Genomic DNA, 18,375 nt, shown 5'->3' with positions numbered 1-18,375 from the left:
GGCCTGCAGCAGCAGGCGCCTTGTCCTGGAAACCATGCCACAAGTTGCACACTAACACAAGCATGTCAGAAAGGAATACTGCAAAAGGTGTATGAGAAGGGAGGAGTGTCTGGTTCAACATGGCACACACACAGACAATGGATGCACATGCAGCAAAGTGGCCGTTGTGGGTACTGAGATGGTAAAATACCTACACAGCCATGTACATCGTGCACAATGCATATCATAATCCCTGACAAACTGCTTGCATCTTGCTACTCTACACATAGACTCATATGCACAATCTGTGACAACTATGCCAGACATGCCGCATGCACAGTGGCAAGAGACCTGCATTGACAGAGATGAGGCACCTTGGAGGCTGAGGGACACCTTTATTAGTCATGTTTGCCGGAAGGCAAATGCATCTATATTAACCCCTTCAGTGCCCGCCCCTTTCCCCGCCCTGTGCCGGCCGTTGCATTAGCGGGCGGGGTCTATGACGAGCTGGACTCGTCATGGGCACAGCGCAACCGCGGCCCATGACGAGTCCAGCTCGTCATGGGCACTGAAGGGGTTAACAGATGCACATGTCATGTGGATGAACATGTGGAACCTACACTGGCACCCCCCTTTGCACCACAGATGCAGGAAACCCATAGAACTGGCACACAAGTTACAGGTTTGAGGCAAACACCCCGTGCTGCTCACGGAGAGGCTGCAATTCACCATTGAACCACTAATTGGGATGTCCCACACTATGTCAACCCGGTGCATCCCGCATGTTTCCGAGGGCAGTGTTACACACATTGATGCCTTCATCACAATCCACAATCACATTACAGATGACAGTCACCAAGTGTGACTATCACTTCAGGTGAATCCAGCTCCATGTCATGTGACCCATGGTGATTCTACATGTATGCTAAGTAACCAAACATGAACAGGAGCAGTGCACACACATTCCAAACACATAGCACACCCAAAAAAGCCGTGGTGCATCCCTTACTCTAAGGTGATTTGTCGACATGTCCGTGCATGTTATGCTGATTCAGCACACGTTGCTGTATTCATGAGGAATAGCAGGAGCACAACAATGCCACCAGCAGACAGCATGCGCAAATACCTGGGGATGAGAGACACACAAGAAGTGAGCCAAAAGAAGCACATCCGCATGCATGGGCATGTACTCGACACGTATAAGGTTGTCAACATGCTAGGTGAAAATAGTGTCTCAGGTAAGACATACTGTTATTACACCATCACTCGAGTGACACATCCAAACACACCTCTGACTCACTTGCCAGACATGCAGATGGACCCACACATTGCAACACATGACACACAAGGCTCAATGCGTGCACACTCAGACACTGCAACTCACCACTAAGCAAAGAAGTTGCGTATGAGCCGACTCCGGATGTCCGCTTTCTCCTCCTCCTTAACATCACTTGCCTCGTCACCAAGCCCCTCGTCCTCCACGGGTGGATGTTCCTGCTCATCCGGATCCAGGATGAGTGGCACAGCTTTCTCCACTGCCATGTTGTGCAGCATGCAGCACACGAGGAAGATTTTGCAGACCTTCACCGGTGCATATGGGAGTGCGCCGCCGGTCTTGTTGAGGCACCAGAATCGGTTCTTCAGGAGGCCAAAGGTCCTCTCTATCACACACCTGGTCTGCCCATGGGCGTTGTTGTACCGGTGATCGGCAGCCGTTCTGGGGTTGCGGAGAGGTGTTATCAGCCATGGCATGTTGGGATAGCCAGAGTCCCCTACATGGAAACATCATGGACAGAAGTGGGTCAGGACTCAGGAGAAGCAGTAAGACAGAAAGATGACGCTAGATACAGGAGTAACAGAGTATACCCACCAACAAGACATGCTCGTTCGTTGCACAGCTGCAGCAACATTTCAGGCACCCTGCTACACCTCATGATGTAGGCATTGTGTGCTGATCCTGGAAAACGAGCACAGACATGGGAAATCACCATGTTAGCAAGACACACCACAAGGGCATTAATGGAGTGGTAATGTTTCCTGTTCCTATAGGCTACCTCCTGTGCCTGTGGTGGTACCAAAGCCACATGTGTCCAATCAATAGACCCAATGACATGGGGCATCCCTCCCAGGGCATAGTAGTCACCCTTGACACCTGTCAACTGCTCAGGAGTTGGGAAATGTATAAACTCATCCAGGTGAACCAACATGGCCTCTAAAAAATCATGCAGGACACGGCTGAACATGGTCTGGGACATGCCACCAACATGAGCAATGATATGTTGGAACGTACCCGTGGCAAAGAAATGTAGGGCTGCCATCAACTTCATCCTGGGTGTCAGTGCAGTAGGATACCTGTGTAGCGGTTGGAGGTGTGGTGCCAGCCTTGCTGTCAAGTTCAGAATCAACCGTTGGGTGAAGCGGTAGCGGCGTATACAGTCACGTTCCCTCAGGGCAGCCAAGTCTGGGATTGGTCGGGGAGAGGCGGAGCCCTGCAGTAATTTGTAAGGGACAACGAAGAGTGAGTACAGTACAACAACACTGTCAATGTACTGAGCACATGTTGAACAGCCAATACACATATGCTACATGCAGAGTCAGGTCTGTGCAATATATCCTGGACAGTGTATGCCAGGCAGGTGACACTCCTACCAAGAGCCATCTACAAACATGGATTCACAAGCTCAACATGACATGGCATGAGACTAGCTGTGGGCCAGTGTAAGTGAACAGACAGATGCATTACAGGAGTGACAGACATCCACATGTGTGCAGGAGAAGGATGTTTATCATACAGACAGGTTGCGGAACACCAGAGGCACAGGTCACATGTCCCTGAAAAAAGGACAGACCACACACCTTGCCATGAAGGGGTACATGTCAAAACTGATCACACATACATTGATACAATGCAGATATGTCCTTGTCTCGCAAGTCAATGTTCGATGCATACATACACACATTACGTCTGATTCCACATGTGTCCTGGTGTGCATAATAGTGTGCCATGCCCATCCACACACATGCACATGTTGGATGCAGCAACGGAACACCAACAGCAAGCTTATGGGAACACATGACACACACATGACATACTCACATCGTGCAACGCAGTGACGCAGTGACGCAGTGCTCAACAAGTCTGTACTACATGCACACATGTCAAAGGTGTGAAGGGGATGTGTGGCACATAGTGCAGCTTGACACATGACATGTGTACACAGCTCATCACACATCTACTGGGTTCAAACATGAGGAGATTTGTGCCACATCACAGCCTGACACACCTAGGCCCGAGACATGTAGGACTGCACTGACAATGAATTTATGTCCAGCCTCGGCCAAGTATGACAGCTCAATTCCTTTCTGTGTGCCGCCTGTCACCAGTGTAAGGTGTGAAACGCACCGTACACACGCTCTGAGGGCGTGTGTAGGGTCTGTTCCACTATGGTTGTGTCGCCATAGGCATACGCCATGGTGATACGGTCCATACACGCATGTGTAGGGTCCGTACCACTATGGTTGTGTCGCCGTAGGCGTACGCCATAGTGATACGGTCCGTACACGCGTGTGTAGGGTCCGTACCACTATGGTTGTGTCGCCGTAGGCATACGCCATAGTGATACGGTCCGTACACGCGTGTGTAGGGTCCGTACCACTATGGTTGTGTCGCCGTAGGTGTACGCCATAGGGATACGGTCCGTACACGCGTGTGTTAGTCCGTACCACTATGGTTGTGTCACTGTAGGTGTACGCCATGGTGATACGGTCCGTACACGCGTGTGTAAGGTCCGTATCACCATGGCGTATGCCTACGGCAACACTACCATAGTGGTATAGACCCTACACGCGCGTGTACGGACCGTATCACCATGGCGTACGCCTACGGCGACACAACCATAGTGGTACGGACTCTCACACGCGTGTACGGGCAATATCACCATGGCGTACGCGTACGGCGACACAACCATCGTGATACGGACCCTACAGACGCCTGTACGGACCGTATCACTGGAGTAGTGGTGCCCTAGGGGCGTGGAACGCACCGTACCTGTGTTTGTATAGTGAAATTACATAGGGGACACATGAGGGACAAGTCTAAGGGCCTAAATGCATGCTGGTTGTCATGGAGACTCAGTTTCAAGTTCAAATTTTTTCATCAGGTGGCCAGCAGAAGTCGGTTGGAGACAATATACAAAGTTGCAAAGTGGTTGTTGACTTGACATCATGCTAATTTTTTATAACATGCAAAGGCACCCACTGGGGTAGGATTAAAGGGATTGGAGGAAATGTAGAATGCAAATGAGATTGACCAATCACTCTGTACTCCTGTAAATGAAACAGGCCCGCAAGGCAAATATAAGGCAGCCCGGCCCCATGAGAGAGCACTTGCCTGCACAACCTTTCATTCCACACCATTGCTGCTGCTCGTGATTCCTCTGGCACCATGTCCAGGTCGGTGGAGAGGGCCCAGCTATTCACCCTGGAGGAGAACCAGGCCCTGCTGGATGTGATCCTCCCACAGTACCCTTGCCTGTATGAGAGACCAGGGGAGCAGGTGAGTGCTGACTCCATTAGCTTAGACTGTGCCCCTTTTTTGTGACTGTCACTTCTGGCATTGTGTCCAGGTGTGACAGACATGCAATGTTCTTTAGAGTGGGTCCCAGGGGGGGGGAATGCCTCATGTCTCCCATGCAGAGCATGCTGTAGTGCATGTCTGCACTCCTCACTTGCATAGTGCTTACTGTGACAATCACTGCATGGTGCATGGCACATTCAGCCTGGCTAATCCTCTTGGGAATGTTGTTTCTACAGTCCTGATGTGATTCCATGGTCCCCCCAGTGTGACAGGTGATTGTACCCACAGATGTGTGTGTGTTGAGTGTACCTGTGGTGCGAGTGTCCAAATGATGTGTTCGTCCCCTGGACATTGGTATGTGTGTCAGTCCCCTGTCATGTGGGTGAGTGTCTATGTGAAGTGTTGCACCCCAGCTGCATGAGGGATGCATATACCCTACCCATCTGATGTGAGCAGGGAGCAGTGCTGTGTGTCTGACGTGCTGAGCCTGCCCCACACCTGTGACACCCCCCAGTCTAGTGCCACATGTGCAGAGTGATGTTTGTACACGCAGTTGCCAATGGCAGGTGATTGTCCTGTGCCTGTGTGTGTCTGTGTACCCTGCTTAGGTTGCGCCAGTGGCCTGGGGCATGTGACTGCTTTGAGGTGCTGTACATAATCGTGGTGTAGCTTGTGATGCACAGTGTGAGCCGGGATCAGTGATTGTGTTGCACCCCTCATTCCACCTGTGTACTTTCAATGCCACGTCATGCATTTGGCCTTCCCCTGAGGATAATGTCCCTATGATGAAGGTGCAATGAGTTTGCTGCATACTATGCCCTGTTCAAACCAGCCAAATTGTTCAAATGTGTGTCTCTGTGACATGTAGCAGGTGTATTGATGTTGTCTCACTTTGTCATCCTCACAGGTAGGCGTCCATGCCAAGGGGGATATCTGGAGGTAAGCTGACAGTGCCGTGAGGTCGGTGGAGGGTCGGAGGCGGCGCCTGCCCCAGGTGAGGAAACGCTGGCAGGATATCCGGTGCTGGACCAGGAGGATCGCCCGGGTCCTGCTGGGGGACTCACCTGAGAGCCACAAGAACCGTGGGCGCCGGCGCCTGACCCACCAGATGAAGCGTGTGCTGGCGGTGGTCTTCCCTGACTTGGATAGGTACCTAGCGGAGAAGCAGCAGCAGGAAGGGGGTAGGTACATGTGTGTTTGTAGTGTGTCACCAGCTTTTGGAAGTGCGTAGTTGCATGGATACACTGCCAGGGTTCATATGTGCAGTACACATCCTGTTCCCCAAAGTAAACCGGTACTGTTCTTCCTCCCTTCCCCTCCTTGACACGTGTTCCCTGGTCTGTGTGTAGTCATTCTTGCACAAGGTCATCTAGGCTGCCAGTTAATCCAAGTGCCCAATGCTTGCAGCATCATGTGTGGGGGTGGTGTGTAACATGTGTTGGGACCTTGCCTGTGCCCTGGCCAGTTCAGTCAATGTGGGGTCCATGTTAGTTGGCACTGATGCTGAGTCCCGACATAGGTGTGTGTCTGAAAAGTGTACTGCCTTACAGCATGCATGACCAATGTTGTGGCCTCAGACATGATGTGCATGAGTGGGAGATATGCATAGTGCAGGGACGTTTGCTTCTGTTGCAGTCATATCCATCCCGGACCATGGAGGAGTGTGGCCACTGCAGTCCCCTGGGGCACCTTTTCCTAAGTATCATGTGTGTCATCCAACAATGTGGACATTCACTGTGTCTTCAGCATAGGTTGGGCTCTGTGGCATTGTACCCTGGCCTAATGTGTATATACGTAAAGTGTGCTACATGTGTCCACTGTACAGGGTGACCCAATTTGGCTTGTGCATACTCACAGTGGCCGGTGCCAGTGTGTTTTGGTACAACTATCTGATGATGGTTGTTTGTCAATTTTATGTGTGGACAGGCGCACGAGGGTTAGTTCGTGTACATTCAGGATTTATTGAAGGGCATTTTAGTAATCCCTGAGTAAGAGGTGTAAGTAATTCCTCTGTGTTACTCACATTGTCTCAGGTAGGGGGGGGTTGTGCGGGAAAGGCCTACATGTCCAAACCGTATGTGTCCTTGCCAGGTCTGGCCTGTGTGTGATGATTGTCTGAACATACACTTAACATGCAGTGACCCAGTCATGTTGGGCAGGGTTTATTGTATTTGCTAAGCAGCATGTGCCAAAAGTTACAAGACATGGTTCCTGCTCATCCCTTTTTTGGCTACGGTCTGTGGTCCAGATGCTGTACTCGACTGTCCCCAGAGAATAGCTCCTCTATCTAATTTGATATCAAGTTCTTTGCTGTTGTGTCATGCTCTCCATTGTTTCTCAGTGGCATGGTGGGTCAACCAACTGTGTGGTGCAGGGCCTACATATGTGAGTAGTATTGTAGATGTTACTCATGTTGCTTTTCATGCTATGCACTGTGACCTATGTAGTTTTGAATCATGTGTCATATGTATACAGATGTCTGATTATTTCCTGTCTCTTCACCTTGCCCACAGCATCGTCGGGGGAAACCGAGGGAGACACTGGCACGGAAATTGAGGAGGGATCCAGCAGCGGTGCCACCAGTGCTGGCTAGTCTGGCTCAGCGAGTGGCACAGAGGCGGAGGGGAGAGCGGCGGAGGACCTGTCCAGTCCCACCACCGACTATGACGCTGACGGGTCCGAGGCTGAGCTCCCTGAGAGGGCGGACGCTGCTCCCAGAGCTGAGAGCAGCACTCCATCTGTCACCGCCCCCTCTATTCCCATCACCCGCCTCCCACCTGCTCGGGTCCCTTCCCACCGTGCTAGGCGCCAACAGGTCTCCTTCATGCCAGGCACCGCACCCCCTGCCCCTGTCTCCCCTGCTGCCGTCAATGCCGAGTCTATGGACAGTTAGCGGTAGTTGCAGGTTGGTCAGGCAATGATGCTTACTGTCCACCATGGCCACACCACACTGCTGACACTGATGCTGTCGTACATGGAGGGCATGTCAGCAGCGATGTCTGATCAACGGATGTTGCTGAAGTCCATAGACTCCTCACTGACTGCAGCAGTGGATCTCCAGCAGCGCTCCGTCCCCCCCCTACCCCTGCACCATCCACACTTCCTACTCCCATGCCTGTCCCATGCACACCCAGACGTCCCCATGCACGCACCCCACCAGACACAGGCAGCACACCACTAGGGAAGGCAAAGCGCACTCCTCCAGTCATGCACACACAGGGGTCTGGGGGCAAACGGCAGGCATGCAGCCAGAGTGGGAGTCTACATTCCTCAAGACCTACTTCCTCCAAAACCACTCCCCTTAGCTCTTCTGGCCAACTGTCACCGAATGAGTCCTTGGTGGCCAGTGTATCCCTCAGCCCCAGTGTGGCACCACCCCGCAAGCGGTGGAGGCAGTGCCCGGCCACATGAGTAGAGTCCCCCCCGTCCACACCCTCCCCCGGGAGCGCTGCAACCCATCCCTCCGACCCCCCCCTCCTTGGGGCCTGTGGTTCATTCGGGTGCAGGGGAGACGCTGGGTGACCTGGCAGTAGTGTGTAGCGCCATGCTGGAATCCACCTTTGGCGCTGCCCCACCCCCTGTGGTGGAGTCGTCCATCCCTGCACCCACAACACCTACCCTTGCCCCTCCTGTCCCTGCGGTGCCTGGTCCTTCCCCCCCCACATGATGCCCCCCCTTCTGTGAATGAAATGGACATGTGAACTGTGCAGGCAAGCTAGGGGACACACGTCCCGATGTGTACCCCCCCAGGACTTTGCTGATGGCCTGGCCCATGGGCCTTGTAAATAGTGGACATTTAAAACAATGTATTTTGAATGCTGAATAAAGCATTTTGTTTTTCTTTTGCACACTAATGCTTTCCTGGACTTGCTGTTGGTGGTGCTGCTCCATGATTTGGGGTGGTGATAATGTGTTAGGTGTCTGGGAAATGTTGTAGTGTGCTGCTCATGGGGTGGACCCTGGTATCTGTGTGCCATCACAAGGGCTCTGCAAATAATCTTTGGTCATGTGTGCTCTTACTGTATGGTAATATTGTCCCAAGGTGTGTTCCTTCCTCTGTGGACCCTGACATCTTCCCTGCAGGCTGTTTCCCAATTGTTGTGCTGAGCTGTGTCTACATATCCTGAGTGTGTGACGGATCCCTTCAACTTTGGCCATGCCTGCTCTGCAATGTCTCCACCTGCATCATTTGTGGCATCCTTGGTGGTCACTGTACTAGTGTATGGAGTATATTGACATGACTTCATGTGGACATGTTCCCTTTTACACCCTATGCATGTGTGTACTCCCAGCCTCGCACACATGTGTTACGTGTTCTGCAGGGTCTTTGGTCACCTGACTGACAATTGTGGGCATTGTATCTGTGGGTACTCCACCCTTTTCCTTCCATGGGAGGCAACAACTTGTTGGCTGCCCCAGCACCTGTAAATTCCCATCAGTCCTGGAATGTGCATGACAGTGTCTGTTCCCTTTGGGTCTCTTAGTTTAGTAGGGCGACACATGAGTATACAGTCTTGTTGCATGCTCTCATTGTGTGTATTGTGCTGCCAGCACCAGGAGTGGGTATGCATGTGTCATATGTCTGGGCACTGCTGGGGGGACTCTGCACCCACCCCTCATATGTCCAGGCACTGCTGGGAGGACTCTGCACCCACCCCTCATATGTCTGGGCACTGCTGGGAGTGATAGGCATACACCCCTCCTATGTCTGGGCACTGCTGGGAGGACTCTGCACCCACCCCTCATATGTCTGGGCACTGCTGGGAGTGATAGGCACACACCCCTCATATGTCTGGGCACTGCTGGGAGGACTCTGCACCCACCCCTCCTATGTCTGGGCACTGCTGGGAGTGATAGGCACACACCCCTCATATGTCTGGGCACTGCTGGGAGTGATAGGCACACACCCCTCATATGTCTGGGCACTGCTGGGAGTACTCTGCACCCACCACTCATATGTCTGGGCACTGCTGGGAGGACTCTGCACCCACCCCTCCTATGTCTGGGCACTGCTGGGGGGACTCTGCACCCACCCCTCATATGTCTGGGCACTGCTGGGAGGACTCTGCACCCACCCCTCATATGTCTTGGCACTGCTGGGAGTAATAGGCACCCACCCCTCCTATGTCTGGGCACTGCTGGGGGGACTCTGCACCCACCCCTCATATATCTGGGCACCGCTGGGAGTGATAGGCACACACCCCTCCTATGTCTGGGCACTGCTGGGAGGACTCTGCACCCACCCCTCCTATGTCTGGGCACTGCTGGGGGGACTCTGCACCCACCCCTCATATGTCTGGGCACTGCTGGGAGTGATAGGCACACACCCCTTATATGGATGGGCACTGCTGGGAGGACTCTGCACCCACCCCTCCTATGTCTGGGCACTGCTGGGGGGACTCTGCACCCACCCCTCATATGTCTGGGCACTGCTGGGAGGACTCTGCGCCCACCCCTCCTATGTCTGGGCACTGCTGGGAGTGATAGGCACACACCCCTCATATGTCTGGGCACTGCTGGGAGGACTCTGCACCCACCCCTCCTATGTCTGGGCACTGCTGGGGGGACTCTGCACCCACCCCTCATATGTCTGGACACTGCTGGGAGTGATAGGCACCCACGCCTCCTATGTCTGGGCACTGCTGGGAGTGATAGGCACCCACCCCTCCTATGTCTGGGTACTGCTGGGGGGACTCTTTACCCACCCCTCATATGTCTGGGCACTGCTGGGAGTGATAGGCACACACCCCTCATATGTCTGGGCACTGCTGGGGGGACTCTGCACCCACTCCTCATAAGTCTGGGCACTGCTGGGAGGACTCTGCACCCACCCCTCCTATGTCTGGGCACTGCTGGGGGGAGTCTGCACCCACCCCTCATATGTCTCGGCACTGCTGGGAGGACTCTGCACCCACCCCTCCTATGTCTGGGCACTGCTGGGAGTGATAGGCACACACCCCTCATATGTCTGGGCACTGCTGGGGGGACTCCGCACCCACCCCTCATACGTCTGGGCACTGCTGGGAGGACTCTGCACCCACCCCTCCTATGTCTGGGCACTGCTTGGGGGACTCTGCACCCACCCCTCATATGTCTGGGTACTGCTGGGAGGACTCTGCACCCACCCCTCCTATGTCTGGGCACTGCTGGGAGTGATAGGCACACACCCCTCATATGTCTGGGCACTGCTGGGGGGACTCTGCACCCACCCCTCATATGTCTGGGCACTGCTGGGAGGACTCTGCACCCACCCCTCCTATGTCTGGGCACTGCTGGGAGTGATAGGCACGCACCCCTCATATGTCTGGGCACTGCTGGGGTGACTCTGCACCCACCCCTCATATGTCTGGGCAATGCTCGGGGGACTCTGCACCCACCCCTCATATGTCTGGGCACTGCTGGGAGTGATAGGCACCCACCCCTCCTATGTCTGGGCACTGCTGGGGCTGATGGCCACACACCCCTATGTGTCTGTCCACTGGTGTGGTACGACCCGTACCCACGTCCTACGGCCTGGGTACGGCCCGTACCACCATTGCAGTGGTGATGTAGGGGTACGCTTGGTACGAGCCATACCCACGTCCTTGAGGCATGGGTATGGGTCGTACCCCCATTGTTGGGGTTCCGTAGGGGTACGTACCGTACCCATGCCTTTAGGACGTGGGTACGGCTCGTACCAAGTGTGGTAAATAAAATATCACGCTGTCATAATTTTTCAGATATCAATAAGATCATGCATAAAGCAAGAGGCTGAGTCTGTGGTATCAGATTCATAAAGGGCTTTATTCCAATAACTCGAGTCAAAGGGAGAATATTTCCATCACCAAAATTGGATCTGGACGGGGCTGAAAAGTATTCTCAATATTCTCAAAACATTATTCACAGAGTACAGTATATATACATTTCTCAATTGTACGTAAGCAAGAGAGCAAGAGAGAATGAGATAAGAGCATGTGGGCGTGTAAGTAGGCGTGAAGGTGGGCGTCCATGTGGGCGTCCACTTGATGATAATGGGTAATTTGTCATGTGTGGGTGGATACCTGGAGATGATTTCGCAATGTCAGCAGAAATACTTGGCAGAGATGCGCGCGCAGCAGCATGACGTGTGATAGACGTGCAACTAGAGGGAGAAAGGGACTTGACATTTAGCTCTACATGTGGAGACAAAAGTCTGGGGTTATGTCAACCTAATCCCAAATCATATCTAATATCCTATGTTTAAAGAACTGTGTTATCCACAAGGGAAGGGCTCTCGGACAAAATCTATTCTATACTGACTGTGAGTGCGTGTACAAGCGTCTAAGTGTCTATATGAGATGCAAGGGGCAGAAACTTTCCATGGTAACAGGGCTATGAATTACTTGCATGAAGACAGCGAGGCCGGGCCCTTTTGCTCGGTAGCTGGAAGAATGTTTACTTAAACTACTAGACAGGAATGCATCGGCTGAGGAGCAAAGTAGATAATTCGAAGGTGAAATACGGTTTCTTGGCAGGCAGGCAAAACTGGTCGAGGCAGGCACCGTTAGCCGCACAGGGAGTAGGACAAAGTTCATGGATACAGATGCGAGCTCAAGCTGAAGCTGTCAGAGGCAGAGAGCAGGGAAAGGCTTGAGGACAGAATCGGGCCTACTCGCCTGAACTGTAAAAATGGAGTAACTGAGCCATATAAAGTCGGTGGCCTTTCATACTTAGGAAGCGAATATCCAGCCCATTCATGGCGGATCTGACAGAGGACATGTTGACGGTGGACGCACATGTGTTTGCGTCATCAAAACTGGAACTGGAGGGAACATACATGTACTTGTGACATGCACATAGAACCGTTGGGGTCCAAGATAGGGGACATAACTGACCAGGAAAATCCACATTTCCACATTCCCTCCTTGTCCCCTACTTGCCCTTCAAGAGATATCAATCTTCATCAATCCATTGATCTGTTCATATAGCATCATTTGTTCTTCTTTCTTCTTCCGTGATCTTGAATGAAATCTTGGTGGTGGAATACACGATGTGGCACACAGACCACAGATCGCTGGTCCACATTGTAGACATAGACAGCAACTGAATAGTATGAGAAGGCCAATACCTAGGAAGGATAAAACTCTCCATCCCCAGGCTGATATCACACTCCAAAACCAACTGGACCAAGTCCAAGTGCCTGGGTTCTGGTGTATCTGGTTTACAATCTTATGAAGGCGAGTTATGGCTTTATATACAGATGGCGAATTTTCTGGTATGAAAAATGCAACAGCTTGATTTGATGACCCTACAAGCTCCGCCCCTATCGGCCAGGATAACGTCAAGGACAAGACTATTTTGAAGCACAACAATCCGCATAGCAGACTGCTCTTCTGTTAAATTGCCTAAGGCGGAAATAGTTTCGTTCACTACTGCTTCAAGGGTTCTGGTTAATCTACGTATCAGCTTACTATTGGTAACTGTACCTATATAGGGAAAGAAACCTTTATTGAAATCTGTGTATTTTTCCCATGCTGTTTCAGTGTAATCGACAATTGGGAGATCTCTCTTCTGTCTATTGTGTACTAAATGAGTATTTCTATGAGAATCAGGAGGAGCTAGGAAAACAGGTGGTAGGAGGAATGCTATGTAACAGGTACCATCCCAATCTAGAGGTAGGCGTATATATGCGGTCTGGCCACATATAAAGTAGGAATGACGAGAAGCTCTAAATGTAGACTTGCCTTGATCACTGAATTTTATTACAGTGGTGCATTTACTATGGCCCATGTGTATGGAGCCATTCTTTCTTATACATAATTCCCCTTTTACTGGGAATACGGACATGGCGGGCAAGATTGGTGTAGCTTCAGATTCAACGTTCAGGATCATGAGGTTAAGTGTAAAATTACCTAATCCATATACTTCATTTCTTAGATCAGTTCCTGTTCTTTTTGGAAAGTCCCTCCTTGTTAGGGTAGCAGACTTTAAGCAAAACTAAGTTCAGGTTTCCCCATACCCAGTTGTCTTGATAAACTGCGGAATTCGAATCTAGGGAATTAATCAAACTAAACCATGCTCCACAGGAGCCATTGTGTGTGAACGGATAGAGAATAAAGGGGCAAAACTCCCTTATAGTTCTGATAGGGGGGGAGTCGGCCACAGACCCAGCAGTCTGTAGCATTGCTAGTCTGATGTGAATGGTGCAGCATCTGAATAAAGGTATTGTTGCGTAAGGCACTAAATGTGTGCTTTATGGTATCATTAGTGGAGGAGTATAAGAGTGAGGCAATAGGAGGAAAAATAGCATGTAGTATTAAGCTGATACATATTATCGTGATGGACAGAAGAGATTGAAAAATTACAGTCACTATACATCTATTTGCTTCTTATCTTGCTCTCTTATTTTTGCTTTATGTTATTGTCCAAGATCTTATGCGAGCCAGAATACATGTTCAACCGCTTCACCACCTAGTGGACTTAATTGATCAAACGGGTTCTGACTTCTTGGATCACAATTTAGCTTTGTGGAAACTTCTGGGCATTCTCCTCTAGAAAATGTTGTTCAAAATCCAAAATCCAAGTTCAAAGTTTTTTTTCCTTTGTAAAAGAGTGGTGAAGGTGCAATCATCCTTTCCGCCTTTTGACTTTAACGGCCGTCCCCGTGGTCCAGAGCACTGACTTTGGCGCCTTCCATCCAGGAGCGATGGAGTATTCTTTGACCTGGGTGTTGTCAGGCAAGGCGGCAGCAACCTGCGAACAACAAGAGAGTAGTGCAGACATCAAGGAAGCCAGGTAATCTGTCAGCATGTTACTGTCAACATAAGTAATCTTTTAGGCATTGTAGTGCCCACATATTTTGGTGGTCTACCAAAGACCACTTCATAGGGAGATAAGCCTGTTCTAGAATGAGCTACCATTCGCATGTAAAAGAGGGCAACCGGCAGGGCTACCATCCAGTCTATACCTTTGTCTGCGCAAAATTTTAATGTCTGATTATGTCTTTCTACAAGGCCTGCTGCTTCAGGATGTCGCACACAATGGAATTTCCAGGTATACCCTAACAGAAGGGACACCTGCTTCATTAGTACCAGGACATATTTGTAACCTCTACATCTGTTTATTTGGATGTAATCCATTTGGAGCACTTCAAAAGGGTGGTCAGGTGGATGGAATCCACCTTGTTCCATCGGAATGCCTTTACCTGGATTGAATTGGCAACAGATCATACATGTTCTGACCTTTTGTTTCGCTGCTGCACGCAGGTGCTTGTTGAACCATATATTCTGTAAGCTATCTATCATTGCTTTCTCTCCTAAGTGTGCAGGACTATGTGTGGTATTTATAATCACTTGTACCCTTGAATCAGAAAGAAACCATGTGGATTTGCCCTTTGTCATCCAACCCTGATCAGTCAGTACCCCTCCTTGTTCCGATCATTTCTTTAATTCGTCTACAGTAGCATGTGTCTGTATGTCTTGTACATCCTTGGAAGGATCCCTAACTGTCATGGCTTTGGACACTTATTGAACCTGTAACTTTGTCATGTCTAGTGGGGTCTGAGCTGTCTGTTTAGCAGTTCGGTCTGCCAGATCATTGCCTTGGGAAATGGTATCTGTGGCTCTAGTATGTGCTTTACATTTTAGGATAGCTATGGCTGTTGGTAAATGTATTGCTTCCAGTAGGGCTTGAATAAGGGGGCCATGCTGTATCTTGGCCCCATGAGAGGTCAAGAAACCTCTTTCTCGCCAGAGAATCGGTGTAAATGTTTACTCTCAGGTGCTTAGCTCTTATGCACGCTTGTGTCAGGGCGATGAGCTCTGCTGCTTGTGCTGACAATATGTCTATTCTTTTAGTCTCTATTATTACAGTATCAGTAGTCACTGCATATGCTGTCACTAATTCTCCCGCCCCTGTCCTCATGCATGAGCCGTCAACTTATAGTGTTAGGTCGGGGTCTGGGAGTGCAACGTCTGTCAAGTCTTGTCTTGGTTTAGTCACGGTATGTATTACTTCAACACAGTCGTGTGGTGAAACGCTTTCTGTACTGGAGGGCAAAAGGGTAGCAGGATTCAGTATGTTGCATCGTCTGATCTCTATGTGTGGTTGAAATAACGTTGGCTCATAGCCTGTCAGTCTAGCTACAGTCAGGTGTTGTGTTTGTGTCCGGTTCAAGAGAACCTCTACTGCGTGTGGTACTTGTACTGTCAGAGGGTGGCCCAGCACTATCAAGTCACTTTGTCTTATGGCTAAGGCCGTTGCTGCAACTGATTTTAGGCACGCAGGCAAAGCCTGTGCTACTGGGTCTAATGTACTAGAAAAATAAGCACAGGGCTCGTGTTTTCCTGCATGATCTTGTGTTAGGACAGATAGTGCTGTTCCATCCCGCTCTGTCACAAAAAACATAAACGATTTGTTGTAATCAGGGTTTGCTAAAACTGGTGCTTGACATAAAGCTCTCTTTAATTCTTCAAATGCCACAGTGTGTTCTTGAGGACTTTAGTCTTTTTGTGTCTTGGGCTGGGAAAAACCAGAAATCAATTGAATACGTTCCGGTGCCCACAACTAATTCCCCTGAAAGATCACAATAAAACATGAGAAAAAGGGGAAAGCACCATACCTATTTCCTCGACTTAATTTCTAAGGGGGCTAATTTCTAAGGGGCTTAATTTCTTAAGGGGCTAGCGGGAAGCGAACCTCCTCAGGGGCCAGCAGAAAGCCAATATTCTCCTCCTTCCCCCCCTTTTTGACAGGAGGAAATCTGAAACAGATTTCACTGCTGTCAAACACTATCAAACCCTGTGTCTTGTCAACACTATTAATCCCTGTGTGTAGCTACTGGGCGTAAGCAAAATTATAGGGGATACACAGCGTATTTGAAACGGCGAGAAATCCTTCAAATTAATGTACAAACCTCATTGTGTTAGCTCATAAGCTAGCCAAATGACATCTCATATGCAAATGTCCCTATTACATGAACCTACACCAACCTGAAGTCAATATTAATGCTAGTAGGCCCTAATAGGAATGCTAAATTACCTAAATATTCGGAAAACCAAGTTTAAGAACAGTTGTTAAAGTTGATAATAAATAATTCATCTGCTAAAAAAAAAATCAGTAATTCTGCAATAATTTCCACCTATACAATAAACAGCCTAATTTAAAAACAAGTCAACTTTTGGGGCCACCACTTACAAGAATGAGCTTACTAAAGCAAACTTTAAAAAGGAAATCCTGTCAGATATTTTCTCATTACCCTAAATACCGAGCCTCATTTGTCACTCTGTGGTGGCAGTCCTTATTTAAAACAGGCCTTTCAAGAGTTAAGATGCGAGTGCACAGATCATAAGTGTTCCTTAATGTCCAATCTGGAAACATATGACCGAGGCTGCCTGTCTATAAGAGAAAGGCAGTCATGTGAAAAATATTTTAGTCTTGCATAATTTTTCCTTTTATTTCATTCATCTCCAACACCAATTAGACATACACTGATAACGTGTTGTCTGCTATTTTGACAGCATGATAAAGGTAATATCACGTCTGTGAAATTTAGTAATTGTGAACAAGTTCCAGCCAAGCGCTGTGCAAAGATCGCCGTCGTCACGACTATCTCTGTACTTGCACAGGAGAACTTGGTATTAAACGCTAAACAGACTGGTCAATACAACACAAAAACAAAACATATATAAAATACATATGCCAAGCCATCAGTATACCAAGCACAGAAAGCATAGACAATTGCACTAACATATATAAATGAGCAGCGATGCGCAATTACAGTACCTACAGCTCAGAGGCGAACATTCTGGCCTGCTTAATTTGTCAGGCTTATAATCAATAATTCATTTACCTGCCCTATACACCCCCATCTGAAATCACCGTGTCAAGTCTGACACACAGAATCAGCAATAATAATCAAAAACGAAGAACACACGAACCTGTTTGTTTTCTTTTATAAAAACAGAATCAGCAATAATAATCAAAAACGAAGAACACACGAACCTGTTTGTTTTCTTTTATAAAAATGAGCTATGCATCTTCGTCAACACAATGTACCCTAATGTCCCAGACGAAGACGCACCTCTCATCTCTCCTCACAGACTTTTAACCACTGGATCATTTATCCAATGCAACTGGTGGCAGCTTGTGGCCACAATTCAAAAATGTCTGAATTTGAAAATCGTTTTTATATAGGCACATAGCCCTTAAAATTCCAAGCAAGAGCAACATTTTACTTTCTGGCCAGAAGCAATATAGCATTTTCTAAAAAATAAAACAAATCTTCTCCATAGACATTTCCTCGGGGCACTCGTTTTGCACAGAATAGAACAAGGGAATCTTTCTCGACTTACATTTCTCAGCTGCCCTGTCTTATCAGAGAAGTTAAAAATAGCCCCTCAGTGCGGCCTGAGCCTGGGCTGCCAGCCAACTTTTTTTCGTTGTTCCGGCTGCAGGCATTACACAGATGCGATGTCAGAGAAGCTTTCTAAGCAGTGCCTCTGTTCTGCTCCTCTCACCGGCCCCCACCTACACTGGCTACAAGGTCAGAATCTGTCTCCGATTTCTGTATCACATACTGCTCTACACAGCCCCCACCTTCTCCTCACTCTGAAGCTGTCAAAGACAAAAAGACTACTCAATTCCATAAAAACTGCAATAATTCGCTCAATTGAAAAATTATTTTTACATACAATTTGCACTCAGGGGGTCATAATCTCACCGACTTGACCCAGCACATTGGCTCACTGGACCACCAAGAACACAAACCTGTATTCTTGAACAATTTGCAAATTCGAAATACCCACAATTCTTTTTTTTTTTTTTTTTTTTTTTTTTCAAGCTAAACTTTTCAAAAATTACTC

This window comes from Triturus cristatus, chromosome 7 (assembly GCF_964204655.1).
Source record: "Triturus cristatus chromosome 7, aTriCri1.1, whole genome shotgun sequence".
In the NCBI taxonomy this organism is placed as follows: Eukaryota; Metazoa; Chordata; class Amphibia; order Caudata; family Salamandridae; genus Triturus; species Triturus cristatus.
The sequence above is the reverse complement of the archived record's forward strand: the minus strand, read 5'-3'. Positions refer to the sequence as shown.